Genomic DNA, 11,346 nt, shown 5'->3' on the forward strand with positions numbered 1-11,346 from the left:
TAAAACTAGATAAAACTAGGCCGCGAATGACAGGTACATGTCTTTCCAAATACTACAAGGAAAAATATTTAGAATGGCATTGTTCGTTACAATCAAACCCATCAGAGTGACCTGAGAAATCAAAGATACATTTTCGACAGTTTACTTTGAGAGGAGGAGTACAGCACAGAACCTATATGTTTTTCATGAAAGCAAACATTACAGATGTACGCACATGGATAAGATACAATAGGTCTTCAGACAAACTAGTCTATATGAAGGAACGTTACCTATGTTGAAACAACACGTGTTATATTTTTTAGGAAGTTTGAATGAACAGCATATCTTTATGTAGTCGTTTCTTCATACACGTCCACTAAACTTATAGTTCACACGCTGAATGTAACAAATATATCCCCAAACACTTCGATATCGACTGCAAGTTGTGTAAAATAGAATCAGTTTAAGGTCGAACGGAGGCTAAGTGTGCTAAGTAATATTACAATAACACCCTGCCAACATATCCACAAAATATTACACACTTCAACATATTCTAGTGGTGTGCATGGGTGAGCGTATTTCTGCGATTCATACAGGCCATGCATGTGTCACGTCAATGAAATGCGGCCGAGCTAATATCTTATTTCCATAAGATGAAACAGATACCAAACATCCCCATTTCTGTAAGGAAAACATGAATAGATTGAAATTCTACCTGAGACACAAATTGCTAAAACTGTGTGGTATAATTTGATGCCATAATTGGTTTACTGCTTGTACCATTCAGAAGTTTAACACGTTCATACCATGTAATGAGTAAATAATGGGGATCTGAAAGGTGGAGGGCAAAACAACTTATCTCATCCAATGACTAGATTTCACTCGTGGACTCATCATAAATTTCAGTCTTGTTTACATTTGCTCTAGGATTAAGGTTAACTCCGTGACTCGGTCTGGTGTTCGGCATCCAGGGAAGCGATCAGCTTTCAGATGACCTTCCTGTTCACATCAGAAAAATGTTCATACAAAAACGATTGTTTATTTATTTATTTATTTATTTATTTCATTGGTGTTTTACGAATATTTCACTTATACGACGGCGGCCAGCATTATGATGGGTGGAAACCGGGCACAGTCCGGGGGAAACCCATGACCATCCGCAGGTTGCTGCAGGACAATTGCATAGTTAAAATGAAACATTAACATTTATGTTATTATGATTGTGTAATTTTTTTGTGAGAAACAATGTCACATTTAGAGCTTTGCAAAATGTCTACTCCTAATTAAGTACGCTGCGATGTATTAATATTAATCAGAGTTCTTTTTCCTGAAGTCTATTGACTCAGCAGGCAAAACATCCAAGAAAGCAATTCCCAAGTCATTCATACACTTCTGCATATCCAGATTTCGCGTAAAAACATCGAGGTGACCGTTGTCGTGTATGTCACAGGCCAAAGGTTGACTGATCCACGGTCAAATAAATTGTGGAGAGCCAAACACAGCAGATAGTATCTGAACTTCACCATCTGTGCAAGTCTAGCAAACCAGCAACAGACCAGGGCTTGGAGTCTCCTCACGGCGCAGTAGGAGAGGAGCAAGAATTGGGATCACCTCTTCATGACGAGCTTTATACGTTAATGCCTCTATAGTAAACTTTCTCGATAGATCTCTTATATCCGGTGTGAAGACGCAATGACCGACAGGCTGTATGTAAGTTTCAGCGAGGCAGATATTATTGTAAATTAACAGCCACAAAGGAAACTAATGTGAAAAACCATTTCTATCTATGTATAGGCTCATCCAGAAATAATTTCAGGTCTGCTTCTTGAATAGGCAGGGATCGTTGGCCACGGAGGCCATTCTCAGTTGGTTACCGACTCAGCTTGTCTTGCCCTTGTGGTCACGTAACTCGAACAATACGATTTCCGAGCCGAGCGATCTCGGTCGCGTTCTCCTTCAGTGTGCTCGTTGGTATCGAACCAATAATGTACAAACAGTTGATATAGTTCATTATCATTTCTGAGTAGTTTGAGATGCGAATTATTTAGTAAGTGTTCTTGATGGGTGCCCATGCAGTAGTTTATGACGAACGTTTATGTTACATGGTTCAGTTTCCCCGCCCCTTGTAGCCGACTCCTGAGTAATCCTGTCTATATACTTAGCCGGCCTGTCGTTGTGTAAACTGCATTCCGGAAACTTTTCTGTAGGGTTTATGTATCGCCATAGAGGATAAATCCGTCATAATAGTTTCCAAGTTCTGGCCTTCGTTCTAATTACGTGCCAGAAATTTTAGTACCATGGGTCCATACTAATTTACTAAGGTGCTGAAACAGTCTAAACGTTGGAACGTCTTACATAGGTGGCCAAAATTAAGTTCTATCCAAGTATAGATCAGGTCATGTCATGTATGTGTATGTAAGATTAATCTAACATAGGCAAGATTGTCTATACTCATCTAATAGGTAACATACGGGTAGGCCCTATTAACTGTGGTTAACAGCGTATGATGTTGTACATCTTTATTAAGGTATATCAATATGCACATAATGTACACATTTTCGCATGGAAGACATTGATTATGTTTTACTTAGGTCCAGTTATATACCCTGCCCATGTACGTGTGTCTTTTGTAGATTCATAATGACGGTTATTTTCGGTTATATCTTTGGTTCAGATGGTTCGGATCTGTATGGCGGTGTTCAGTGCCGTGTGGGCTGTTTCATGTCAGCACTTTGTACACGCTGCATGGCGCAGTGCAGTCTAGAACCATGCAGTACTACATGTCGCTGAGCCGTGACACATCTGCCCACTTCTGTAATTGTGAGATAAGAGTTTCATGTTAAATACTGCACTACATTATAAGAAAATATTCAAACCTGCTATCACCCTGATACATTGATTTGGTTTTAAACTGAATACTTTCCTAAAATTGAAATGCTGTATACAAATTTAATCATGCTAATTCCAACATGGTGACAGTGGTGTACCATTATCTTACGTGAAACAACACTTCTTTTGTGTATATAAGGCATTTTATGTTTAAAGTCTTTTAATCTAACATTACGTACCTTCCATGTAGTCATTACCCGATTTAAAAGTTTTAAGGTGTGGGCAATCCACTTTACAATATTTAACACGATTTATCAGCTTAAAACTTATAGAGAGTCTTGACATTCTGACACTTGCGTTTATATCGCAAGGATTATAGAAACACCTTGAACGGAAATGTTACCGCACTTAAATTAAAAGTATGTACTAAACAGTATAACAACGACAAGATGATTTCTAATGAAAAACAAAGTAGTACGGTTGAACATCAGTAAAAAAGTCTTTGGCAGACCTGCTTGCCCGCCTGGTTAAAATTGTACCTAGCCTATAAACCGTCTTTTGATTGAACGAGCCGTTCACATGTGTCTGTGTATGTGTAAATTCTTTCCTTATCAAAAATGATACACAGAAAAAAAGAACACAGTCTTATTCACTGCGCACGGAATCCATTGAAGGACAGGCCCTAGTTGGCCAGCATTGTAGGCCACCGGTAATGGTCTTATTTCCACATGTCACTTAGCTATGAGATGGCATATTTGAACTAATCTGTTGCTATAGATGGCGAATGGAATGGAGAACCAGTTCGAATGAATATTTTAAGATATCTGTAAGAACTTGAGCCAGTTCGAATGAGTTACAACCCCAATGACTTCGTGTTTATACGTTGGTGGAATAATCTTTCTAGGGAGGTCACCTGTTTAGCCATGTCATCTGTTTTCTGGTAGTGAAGGCCTCTGCTTAAGAATTGTACCTGGCCTATAAACTGTCTTTTGGTTGACGGAGCCGTTCACATGTACCTGTGCGAGTGTAAATTCTTTGCTTACCTAAAACGATATTATGTTATATAATAGCAGTAGCCGAAAACACAGTCTTATTACAAGGATAACGGAATTCAGGTAGCATTGTAGGCTACCGTTAACGGTTTTCCGATTGACTGCCTATTTACCTGCAGCAGGTGCATATTGAACATTTGCGAGATAAATTCAAGACCCTGCATGATGAATACAATAAGACAAGGCTTATTCAATTTACTATGGTTCAAACATTATCGGTATATCATCTTGCATCTCTGGGCGTAATCCTTATATCTCGCGCCGTACACTACTTATGCGCGTAATTATTACGCCCCGGGACGCTCTGCCTGGTCATAATTTGAATTGTCGTCCCGCACCAGCCCGGGCCATAATTCTCACGTGCCGGGACTGAGAGACTGCGGCAGAGTGGGGTTGTAGCAAACCCCATGTCCGGGTTAACAAGACAAGCAGTGATCCAGTAACTGCGAAGTTCGTTTATATGAGATTTCCGCCAAGAAATGAGACGGTGTTACTGGTACAATTTGTCGCATGAGACCGTGGTATTTGTCTTGTGAGAACTTGTGGTATTAGTCGTATGCGAACTTATGGTGTTCGTCGTATGAGAACTTGTAGTATTAGTTGTATGAGAACTTGTGGTATTAGTCGTATGAGAACTCGTGATATGAGTTGTATGAGAGCCCGTGGAATTGGTAGCATAATTGGTGGTGTTGGTCATATGAGATCATTTATGATTGTATCATTAATGGTTGTATGAGAACTTGTGGTATTGGTCGCGTGGTAATTGGTGTTATTGGTTATATTGGAATGAAGATACGGCATGTATAATTGAGTTCACTATTCACAAAAAAGTTTCTCAGCTATCGATCGCAGCGCGGTGAATAAGTATTGCATATAGTGTATGCCTACTGCGTCACATGCAAGATAATGTTTGTGCGCATAGCCATGTAAACACAGATTGTATATACACATTACATGTTACTCTGACATAGACACAGTGTTTATTATCCAATCCAGCGCCAAAGACGAGGGGTCATGGACGTTTTGTTTTGGTTGAATTCAGCCAAGATGACTTCATATGGTATAAGTCTATGGGTCCAAAGAGACATATATAGCGTTACAAGGCTTGTGATTAATCTATTTGTCCCTGTCGACAAAGTGAGATACCAATCATTTTCAGTGGAAATTAGGTAAAAATGAAGTTTACATCAAAATAAAGACCATCGAAACAGTTATGCCCCTTTATAATATTAGTTTCCACCTTGGCCTTTTCCTGCAAAACCTTCTCTTTGGTGTACTGACTAAACACCATTTACGGTCCATCTAACAAGTTCATGTTTAAACAAACAAATTTCTGTAGCGTCACCTGGTTTCACATGAGAATTTATATTCTCGAAACAGGTAGAGAACAACAGTTTAATTGTTTATCACTGTAAAATTCTTCAGTTTTTCGTGATTTTTTTTCATGATATTCTTTTAATTGTCGTTGCTCCATTTCTTTTACAATTCTTTCACAGTTTTGTATGTCGGTTCTGTGTGCAAGCGTGTACGCACAACAATGCGTTTTCCACTCTTCGTAGCGGGGCTTTCGTGATGCTACATCAGCGTTCTCTACACACGTACACTACCTGAACGTGACTAATTTCCATTTCCGCCAGTTACACCAATTGTTTCAGGCAAATTGCTTCCTCTGTTGCCCTAAATCCAACATTTGTCTTCTCAGAGACTCTCCACTGTGTTGCATCCAATTAGACATTTACAACGTCGTAACTTGGTCGGTTCGGCCCGCACATCATCGCGTTCTTGAACGTTCTGCAAACATTGTACTCGATTATGGAATAGTAGGCGTGTTTTGCACTCTGGCTTGTCGTCGCAGCAACAATTGAGGGGGGTTAGGGTAGGGTATCTGAGAGTCAGCATACGATTGATATCTGTTAAAATTTTGAACATGATAAATTGTTTTTAATCCTCAAACTCATGTTCGGGAACAACTGTTTCATCTGGCAGAGATGGAAAAACTACAATTTGAAAGAAAACTCATCAATTTAAGAAAGCCATTTTATATCCATATGCGAGATACCCATTTTGAAACCAACCATTAACAACAAGTCCCAAAGCATAAAACATTCTATTTAAAAACGACAGCTTGCTTAACAGAAAAACAGTCGTCAGTTTTCAGTTTCATCAAGAGAAGATGGTTATTCAAAGCATGAAATTCAACATTAAAATTTTACCCTTGACACGCAAATTATTGCTGACTGTTAAACACAAAGTAAATATCTGCAAGACGAGCTTTGTTTACAGCTTTCCATATAAGCGTCCTATATGTGAAAAAGTTGTACCTCAGCACATGATTAAATTTAATTAGACAGAGCAATAAGAAATTTTTAAGTTTTTTAAGTGAGACCGAGGCGAATGACTGAGTATGCCTGCCCAATTAGTTAAAAACTAGTGACGTTCCATTAACGCTGTCACATAATTCAAAAGTTCAAATAAAGGTAACTACGCGTGACGCTTCCTCCGTGCTTTCCCGTTATCCAGCTTCCATACGTCAGCTTTTCTTTCTGAGGTTTACTCCGAGCCAATGGATTTGTGATTTCAGATAAAAGTAATGCTATTGACAGTGCAGGATGTTCCCACTTTTATCAAAAGTTTTCAACGATGTCGAGTTACTTGGCAGGATTAGGTTTGTTAGTGCAGTATATCCTTTTTCATTTCTAATTCTGCTCAAGCAGCAAACAAACAGTTGTACATAGTATAAATCACAGCCTCTGTTCGAACAATACACCATCACAGAAGACAACATTTATAGTTGCTCTGATTAGTTTCATGTATTCTCGTTTTAAACATTATTCAGGTCAGCTCACTACCATGTAGACATGTTGAATACCAGTTCACAATGCGGACCCCATCATGGTGCTGCTTTACTTGAACGTTATACCGAAGACACCAGACAGAACACCCCACCAGTTACGGTGCGGACTCGATCATAGTGCTACTTTACTTGAACGTTATACCCAAGACACCAGACAGAATACCCATGTAGCCATTTGCGCGGGCCATTTTTTCCGCCAAGTATGTCACGTGCAGTCTGTATGTTTAATCGTTTAATCCCGCTTCTTCGGGGGATATAGCTTTTGGCAATAGACAAATAAATGAATAAATAAAATCTTAAGTATGTTCCGAATGGTCTAACCCGGGTCTCTGACTTCCGAAGTAGACGACCACTTAGTTCGTGAAAAATGTGTGTTCTTAGAATTAGGAACATCGCCAGCTAATCATCGTGATTTGATCAAAAATGCATAAATTTCGAGCATTTCACTCTCTAACATGTTTCATAGAATATGTGCTTGCGAATTTAATGAACACAACATGACCTTGAGATCATGAAGTGTGAGTGTGGTACAACAAAATCAGCGGCTTGAAAGTTTACAAATTATATTTTGTTATCGGAAAATATACTTGTAAATATCTGTTCTCATGATCCATTTCTTACCACATAGGTAATTCAATAGGTTTTGATAAAGCAGTATATCCAATTGCATATTCTGTGTTACAATGCTAACGTTGTTTTGGATTAAATAGTTAAAGTTTAAACATTTACATAGAATTGAAAAAATACAGTCTCAAAGGATCTGAGACAGTTAAACACGATAAAAGAAATTTAATGCAGTCTAAGAAACATCCGTCATTATATAATATTTTTTTTTCTTTCACTTCAAATGTTTATTTAACGAACTCGTAGTTTGGAGGTTACATGCACCACCTAAGCATTATATTATGTGTACCTGGCGTCAGTATAACCATAGTGCCGTCGAGATTGAGCCGTCTAAACATATATCACGGACATTATATTATGTATAGGTGGCGTCAATATAACCATAGTGCTGTCGAAATTGCACCGTCTAAACAGATATCACGGACCTTATATTACGTAGACGTGGCGTCAGTATAACCATAGTGGTGTCGAGATTGCGCCGTCTAAACAGATATCACGGACATTATGTTATGTGTACGTGGCTTCAGTATAACCATAGAGTTTTTCACATTGCACCATCGAAAACAGAAAATGACGGACATTATGTGGCCAGAATATAACCATAGTGTTGTCGACATTGCACCATCTAAACCAGAAAATCACGGACATTATGTTATGTATACGTAGCCTCAGTATAATAATAGTGTTTTTAGACTGCACCCTCTAAAACAGATTTTACTGACATTATGTTATGTATGCGGGATCTAAATATAATAGTAGTACTGTTGAGATTGCACTATCTAAACAGAAATCATTGACATTATGTGGCCAGGATATAACTATAGTGTTGTCAAGATTGCACCGCCTAAAACAGAAATCACGGACATTATATCATCTATGCGTGGTCTCCATATAACCATAGTGTTGTGATTAAGTCAACAGATTAACCTAAGACAGCATAAGTATTCGTGGCCACGATCGCTCAGACATGCGCGTGGTTTGATTTTGTATCAGTCATTATCACGAACCTTTGTACTAAGCGACAAAGAGCGAGTGGTGACATTGTTTTAGCACAGTCGCAGGTAGTCGTATCAATGGTTGTGGATGGTACTGGGTGAAATCGCGAATCAGTGGGCTCCATTTGAAGGTTGTTTTACGACCATCCCAGCAGACAGAGTTGGTTATCGAAGTGGACAGCAGTGGTGGTAACATACAGGAATTACGGTAGATTTAGCAGTGAACGCCAATTAAACCTTGATTGAAGTAATCAACCTATGTACAAGCTCATAACATTAGCTTACAGATATACCACCATCTGAGTACGTGTAATTAAGCACTGTCATGTGGAAGTTGAAAAGGTTGTGTTCGATAAGCTCGATTACTTTTGCAACATCGGTGCGGCTATTTCTTTAGTCATGGATAATGAAACAAGTCCTAGATGTATATGTCATTATTTAGAGGATACAGCTCTCGTTGTGTGTCTATTGCTTATGATGTACAAAAATAACATGGTCGCACGTGGAAAGATCTGCCAGCAACCTGCGGTTGATCGTATGTTTCCCCCCAGGCTCTGCCTGTTTTCCTCGCACCTCCGAAGACTTATGAACTAGCACTGAGGTACAAGTACACGATTTGGGCACTGGTCAAATATATGCGTCTAGAAAATTCTTTGCGTCTTTCTCGTATCCTTGAAAGTTGTTTACTGTTTTCTGTATCCCCATGATTCCTTCCTAATATTTATATGTTATAGTTATATGCTTTTCTAGTTTTGGGCTAGTTTATGTTGAACGTGCCTTTGGCAGTTGGTCTTGACAATGGTCATATGCTGTGCGTGTAAGCCTTCACTATCTAAGCATCTACATGAACTGTTATAAAAAAAACCCTAACTATGGTAAAATGATAAGAGATCGAATTTCACAGGTTACGCGTGACCATTTGTCAACTTGCATATTGTCGTCGCTGGTCTGGTTTCACTCGCAATGCTGACGTCTTTTATATTGAATAACCGGGATTCTTCCCGTGTCCTAAAAGTCCCCTAGGCCTGGTCATTTCGTATTGTTGTTATGTTATAACATTAAACGTCATGACTATACACATCTGAGTAATTAAACGTGACGTGTATTAAATTATGTTAACACCAGTGCATTTTGTTTACCTAATTCTAGTAAAACCTGTATAAGATGCTATTATCTAAGCATTTACATGAACAGTTAGAATAAAACCCTAACTAAGGTAAACTGACAATGGCCAATTGTGACCATCTGTCAACTATCACACTGTCGTGGCTGCTCTGGTTTCACTCGTTATGCCATTTTCTTTTTATATTACAGTTACTGACCTGGAAAGGTTATTATGGTTAAAGATGTTACGGTATGGAGACCCCTTGACATCTAATTTACCTTAATTCCTCTTTGACCTCTACGCAAATATTTACAGCTGAATAAACCCCTTTGGACCATCTGAGCAACGCAAAGAATAGTTAGATAATAATATGCTTTTCTCGCCATTGTTACTGTTTCAGGTTCGGCCATGGAGAGTTACTTCCCTTTACTGGTGGCCATTTTCGTCTGGGTAGGAATTGGCACTGTTGTGGGTGTCGTGGCTATCGTTTACTTATGTACCACCGCCAAGAGGCTCTTCTGATGAGACAAGATGAGTGAAGGCGAATGACCAGCCAGTAGTCTCCCCGTGTTCAAGGACGATACTCTCGTCCTCTGTATTCTCATAACTGAACACGTGATTTTTCATATGTGGCAGTCCTTTCCTATCCCGTATGACACAGCATATAACAGGCTGTTTGTTAACTCCACAATATGTCTAAATATATAGGAGGATTGCCAGCATTCAGATATTGAGTGATGCCTTGTAAGCATGACATTCGGATACAATATGTTTTTCGTCAAGATAGTTTGGACATTTCTGCGAGAGAATCGCTCAGATCGTCCAGATTATGACCATTGTTTAGACTATGAAGGGCAAAGATGCAGAGAAGCCACAGACTGCATCCTGTACTTTTACGGTCGTTGGTTGGTGTTGCTATCAAGTTGACGTGCTTGAAAACTTTCTTATTCCGAGGTATGAACACCAGCATCAGTTTGACCGCGGGTATAATACATTTCTTTATTGACAACACTGTGTACAGAAATAAATTAGAGTAACTATATACAAATGAGTATATATTCGTGGAATGTACATATTTTGTGAACGGAATGTGAACTGATCGATGGATTGTGCAAATACATTCATGAGGAATAAATAATGTTCCTTTTTGCACAAATTCTATGCATATGAATAAATAATTTAGTCAATGACGTTTCAGATACACGTGAATAGTATTTAGGAATGCTGAGGTACAAATCTTGAGGTATATATCAAAGCTGAGGAATCGAAAGGAGTATATTTCTGGTAACAAATGTTAATGCAGTTATCGTTTGTTTAGTTCTCCTTGGTAGGATAGTGCAAATGATCACCATATCACCATGTTCATTCAAAGATGCTGACTTAGATACACAAACCGCCACATATCAATGTACAAATATTTCCATGGTATTCGTAATTCAATGATGTAGGCGAACACGTTAACATATTGGACGTGTCTAGATACATTTTGTATATAGACTGTAGGTGGCCAGTACATGTTTTTCAACTTTGTCTTGTTTCAAACTGTGCCACGTTGTACAAGGTTCTGCCCATCGCGGGTGATCAGAGCATGCCCGCACAGTGGATGGACCGTTACAACTGTCACGAGTCAAGAGTCTCGCCTCAAAATCTTTATACAGACCGGCAAAATGTGGCATAGTGTTACTGACGTTGTCTTTTCTGTCCTGCAATTGTGTCACCGTTTTTTTTTTCTGCTGCCGTTGCTGAATATTTTGAACAAGAATTCGTCCAGCCATCCATGTCTTAGTTCGGTTACAATTTGTCCATTTGCCGTTGTTTTTGCTGTTTCTTTGAGCATCATGTCTCTCACCTCGTCCTCCTAAGAGTTTATACCTCTTGTGGGTGAGATGTCCCTGAAGTCCTTGAAGC

The sequence above is a fragment of the Liolophura sinensis genome, chromosome 1 (genome assembly GCF_032854445.1).
Source record: "Liolophura sinensis isolate JHLJ2023 chromosome 1, CUHK_Ljap_v2, whole genome shotgun sequence".
In the NCBI taxonomy this organism is placed as follows: domain Eukaryota; kingdom Metazoa; phylum Mollusca; class Polyplacophora; order Chitonida; family Chitonidae; genus Liolophura; species Liolophura sinensis.